At 39.2% G+C, this 6000-nt stretch overlaps 1 protein-coding gene across 1 annotated transcript in view; it reads left to right on the top strand.

The window, feature by feature from the left end:
- The first annotated feature begins 231 nt into the window (after positions 1-231).
- gnaz (guanine nucleotide binding protein (G protein), alpha z polypeptide) overlaps positions 232-6000 on the top strand; it is a 43045-nt gene continuing 37276 nt past the window's right edge. The window contains exon 1 of the mRNA XM_084104064.1: positions 232-548. The gene's annotated coding sequence lies outside the window, so the exon portion shown is untranslated. The remainder of the gene's footprint in view (positions 549-6000) is intronic.

The following is a 6000-nucleotide window of genomic DNA, read 5'->3' as shown; positions in this document are numbered from 1 at the left end:
GCCGAGCAAACCAGCAGGGCTGCAGAACATCTGCCAGATCTCGCATGCACACAGAGAATTCATACCCGTCGTTCTTTGCGACACGGCTTGCATTTTCTCCTCCAGAAATCTCTCTGTACCCCGCTCTGCTTTCTCTTTCTCCTCAGGATTTAATCCTACTAGCTGTTTTCCCCTCTCTTCTCCTCTATCCCCACTGACTCCTCCCTCTTTGCTCTCATACTCCCTCACTCACGAACGAACACACTTGAACACAAGCACACATACATACGCACAGACACACACACCCTCCTCCCCCATCGCTGCAGTGTCTCTTAACTGCCTTGGAGCTAACAAGAGGGGAAATAGCACACAGACAATTATAAGAGGAGGAGAGAGCACGACACAACGAAAGAGCGACAGTGAATGAGTGCATGTGTGAGAGGAGATTCAGGCGGATCTGAGGATGTTGGTGATTCAGGACTAAGGGGACGGATCGCGCGCTCCCTCTGCCTCCCAAGCGAATGTTTGTCTGCAGTGTTGCTGGTGAATGGACGGCAAGCGGTGAAACGGTGAGGAAATATTTTCTTTTTTTCACTCTTCCTTCCACACACCCTTATTCCTGTTGTTACACCAAGGCTAGCTTCCCTGGTAGTGTCCTTGGGTTTTGTTTTTGGCTTGGGAATGTGACCGTGTTTAGTAGCTCGGGCAGGAGAATGGTATTTTCCTCCATCTCTGTGAGGTGATGCTCAGGGATGATGCTAAAGCAGCCCCCATGAGTCCTGGATTGGTTCACGAGTGTATGTTTAAGGACTAAGCATCTTCAATTTCTTGCCCACGTATTGTACCTAGTGATTCAGCTTGTGCAATGTTAATTGGTCACATATTATTGAATCTCAAATGGAGCAGTGCACTAGGTGTAGTGTGTTCATGCCACGCTCTGCTGGCTGGTGAATATGGAAGGAGCTGAATTAGGTGCACACCCTGTGTAAAGACAGGGCTGCTGTTTCTCCTGGCAGTGTAGCGAAAGCCCGTGTCAATGTTCTCCTTTCGGCCATACCTCCTGCTGATCTTTGACTCCCACTGCCCCGACGTTAAACAACGACGCGTTTGCTCCCCATTGATCGCCGTTGATGTGTTTGCGTGTGCCAAAGGCGGGTTCGCGGTTCCCCCGTCGGCAGGCCCCCTTCCCTTCCCCAGTAAGTGTCATTTGAAGCATTTTTGCCCTGTCTAAAATTCCTGGGATTGTTATTAGGGCAGCGGAGGGCAGTGTAGCCTAGTGACAGGGTTGTGTGTGCATGTATGCGAGGGAACCTGCACAGGGAGGGGTTAGGTGGCTGGGGTGGGGGTATAATGGTGGAGAGATAGTAGGGGCAGAGGGGCGGAGGATGATGCAGTACAAAAAAATGAAAGGAGAGAGATAGATCAAATATATCCTAAGAGGGCTTTGCGAGAACCCGCCACAAGCAAGGGAACGGATGTACGGGGAGGCCCACGGACACATTACAAATGAAGTCTCATTAAAGTCTCGATTGTTTCTCCTAAATAGCAATGAGATTAAAGGAAAAGCAAATTGCCTCTCTTGAGTAAAGAGAGTTTGCTTCTCTTGAGTAAAAGACTCTGGCATGTAGAGAGTTTCTCAGCAGTGTCTCAGACTGTGCCTAGATGCCAAAGTCAGAAGTTTCGATATAAACGCAATAATTTCTCATCACATTCCTCTTATACCGAATAATTTGAGCTATGGTATCCACATTGATATCATTGCTCTTACAATTCTTACATTCTGTTAACATCTTTAAAATAGAAGGTTCCTAAAGGGGTTTTTCAAAGCAATATCATAATTTTTTTTAATCAACAGTGCTTAAAATAATCTCTTTTTTTTAGTATTAATAATCTAAAGAACCTTTTTCTACACTCTTTGTGCAATAGAAAGGTTTATGATACCACAGATGCCAATAAACAACCTTTATTTTTAAGAGTGCATTTTCGTTTCTCCGAATTTTAGGAGAAACATCTACATTAAATTAAATGTAGCTGAGAATTCCTGAGCTATAACAGAGCAACCGTTGAGCAGTATGACTTTCCTCTGGGGAGGTTTGGCAAGGCCAGCGAGCAGTTATGCTAGCTAAGTTCACTTCATTACAGCATAGTAGCACCGGTGTTGCTCAATAGAGTGCTAATACAGCAAAGATGCTGTGTTACTCATAAAGACAGGAAAACACAGACCATGCAAAGATGAGCAGATACTGCCAGCGCTCAACCCACAAACTGACCAAACTGCAGGATGGTTGTGCAACATCAGCTAAGAACCAGTTAATATTTGTACATCCTGTGCTGTCGTCTGAAATGATGGCCGTTATGGGAGGCACACCCTCATTTTAATATTGTTCCTTATTTGCTTATAAGAATGCGAGAAAAAACATTGATTGTAAAAACACAGACATCAATGTCAGTGATATTCAAACACTATAAACGTCAACAACAACATGATCACAATGAAAGCTCAGTCTCAAATGATGGTTAAAAATAAACTTCACTTGATTGCCAGGTAGCTCATTTAACTGTGAACCGAAATTATGCTGTAAACAAAACCATCTAAAGCACAGAACGTCGAATTGTTATGCATTTGGGTCATGTTTTAAAAATACCTGAGCTTGCCGCTTTGATAGCAAAGCACGGCATGCACACGAATTTAATTTTAATTCATATTTTACAAAAGAAAGTCACATTTATTATTCAACATGCTTCTGTCACCGAAGTGTTCACTGGAGTGTTTAATTTGTGGCGTCACACTACATAAGTCTGCTGGAGACTAAATAATTCTGCCCTTGTTATTGAGAGTATGCTTAAAAGACAAAAATGGGACGCATGAAAATAATCGGGAGAAAGAAATTCTAGTCTAGGTTCAACATTGATAGGAACATTCTTGAAAGGGAAATGCCAAAATATACACATGCTGCTTTCAGAGAGAATGCTTGAATGATCATAACCAGCTTTTGGCACCACAGAAGTGGTTTGGCAAAACACCTCGCTGGTGACCTTACATGCTCTGATAGCCAGCTGTTCATTAATGCTCAGGACAAATCACACATCTGCCATTGAGGATACAGTTTCTAACGGGTACTGCTTATTAAAACAGTAATTAGTTTTATTTATCATTCCTGATGTGTTGTTTATGATTCCTGACTGTTTTGCAGTCAAATGTGTGACATTTTTAAAGGTTTGCGGATTAGTCAGATCATCAATAGTGCTTAAAGCGAATGGTGATTATTTAATAGCTCAAATGTGCAGCATGTTACAAGCATGCTAAATCTACACTCAGGAAGTCGGTCAGTCTTTCTGAATTTATTATCATTATGTCCTTAAAGATGATGTGCGTAATTTGTTACAATAATGTCTTTTATCCCAGTTTAATGTGCAGAGAATGTGCAGAATAGGTTGACTTACCAGAAAATGGTAACATATGGTACTTTCAACATTTCACTCTTTGAGCGTTTTGACATAGAAACAGTGGCTCAACCAATGGTGTCAGTTTGGGGCGGGGCTATCTGTTTGTCTAACCAATGGAAGCTGGACAGAATGTTTGGAAAATGATTTAAAAAACAGTCAATGACTGCATCCGAAATCGCTACATCCCTACTATACAGTAGGCAAAAAATAGTATGTGACAAGAGTAGTATGTTTGAATTCACAGTACTCATAAAAGAGTAGGCAAAAAGTCTCTGGATGACCTACTACTTCCAGAGAGATTCTGAAGTGTGCATGCGATGGATTATTCAAAATCATTTCATTCATTTTTTATTTTTATTGCTCCATGGTAAAACACAAAACATTTAATTTTCTTCTTTAGATAATTTAAATTCCCATGTGCAAAGGGGAACAGAAAGAAGATAAAATCTTATAATCTCTGTCCCCTATTCCAAAAAACAAAATAACCTTTCTTAAGCAGCTTACAGCCAAAATTACATTGACAACAAACAATGTTGGTTTAAATATCAGCATTCATGCAGTATAATAAATCAGGCAATGCCCAGACAACAAAACAACAAGTAATCCAATACATATAGAGGAAAACAAAACAAAACAAAAAAACAACATGGACCTCACCATATTAATACTAACCGAATTTACTCTGTTTATATCTATACTTATACTGATCAATATTACTAGACCCAATATATATAGAGAAAAACAAAACAAAACAACACAAAAAACAAAACAAAACCAAACAAGACCAAAAACAACATAGACCTCACCATATTAATACTGACTGAATATACTCTGTTTATACTTATACTTAAACTGACCAATATTACTACAACTTTTAAGATTATCATGCAATGAGTTCCACAATTTTACTCCCATAACTGAGGGGCACATTTGTTTTATTGTTGTACGTGCAAATTGATGTTTAAAATTATACCTTCTCCTACTGAACTCTTTTTCTAACTGATAAATAAGTACCTACTTAAGAGAGTATGCGATTTTGGAACTAATGGCATAGAAATGGGCTTTTGTGCACAAATTATTATTTATTTTTTTACATTAAACTTTACAGTCATAACTTACTCACCCTCGTGTTGTTGAAAATATTAATATTTCTTTTTTTAAAACAAAAGATGAAATTCTGAAGACCATGTTGCTGTTTTACATGTACTTACAATGAATGTTGACTGAATTATTCTGTTTTTATGAACTGGGCCAATTGATTCATAAAAAGATCTGACTCAAACCTGTAAAGACTTCAAATAACTTCAAATAATATAGTGCACTGCACAAATGCACTTTTGCATCCTTTTTGAGATTTTAGTCCCCATTCATTTAAATTTCAAGGAAATAATGTGACCAGTGCATTTTTTCAAATGTTTCCTTTTTGTGTTCCATGGAATAAACTCATAAGGGTTTGGAACAACATGAAGGTTCTGATTGATCATTCCAATCCCACATATGACAAATAATAAGCTCTCCTTTCAGCAGGAGTTTCTCTTTCAGAGATATCATATTGAAAAAATGCAGCGTTCATACTGTGCAAGACTTGTCTTCTGATATAGATTGGCTAGAATTGGAGTAGCTACTCGGTGAAGTGGACTGAAAGAGCTTTTCTCAGTGAGAGCATGGAAAATCCAACACTCTGACAAGCTTGGGATCAAGAGGTGACCTGGCCCTTGTTTTATAGAAACACATGTGAGAGAGGCCTTTTGTTGAATTGAAACCAGCCATTAGCTACAACCAAGAGGTCTGCTTATAAGAAGAACTGTGGAATTCTATACGATATAAGTCACATCCAAGTCTTAAGTTGGTTCTGTTAAGGTTTAAAGATTGTTAGAAGAGTGTTAGAAGATTCTAAGTAAAGCCAGGAGCTTATGCTCATTCGGTCTGGAAGAAAAGTTGCCCGATTTGTTGCCATAAGTGGGACAGGCTTGACCTCATGTTACTGTGAACTAAACAAACAGGCCCTGCTTATGCCATTCCCATTTGAACAAGGATATATTCTTGGTGATCATACGCGATAAACACTGTACACTTGTATAGGCGTTCTGAGTGGTTCTTAACATGTTGTTTCAGAGTAGATGATTGCCAGAGTGTTCTGGTTGGTTACTTAAGGTTACAAGTCAAAAGACGCAAGGTAACTGTATAAACTTGACATTTTAAATTATGGCACCCACCCATTTGTGTTAAGTTTGTATCCGTATTACCTTTACATGTTTGCTTATTGCACCTTTATGCGTGTTCATTTACAAAGCAAAGTGATTTGGCACAAAAGTACAGTTGTCATGACATCAGCAGGATGAAATAGATCCGACTGTTAATTCTGTAGTCAAGATCACATTTCTCCTGATGAGTCAACTCGGTATTGGCTTTTGTGTATAGTCGTTATCAGCAGTTTGTTCCACAGCGCAGTTTTGCATATCACAAAGAAAAGGTTTCATAATACTGTGTTAAAATGTGCAGAAGGAAGTAGTTTCGAGAACTGAAAAGACATGTTCTATTTTGGCTTTCAGAAACAATGTTATTTTGGACTTT

Source organism: Abramis brama (assembly GCF_963993115.1).
Source record: "Abramis brama genome assembly, chromosome: 25".
NCBI lineage: Eukaryota > Metazoa > Chordata > Actinopteri > Cypriniformes > Leuciscidae > Abramis > Abramis brama.
The sequence above is the reverse complement of the archived record's forward strand: the minus strand, read 5'-3'. Positions and strand labels throughout refer to the sequence as shown.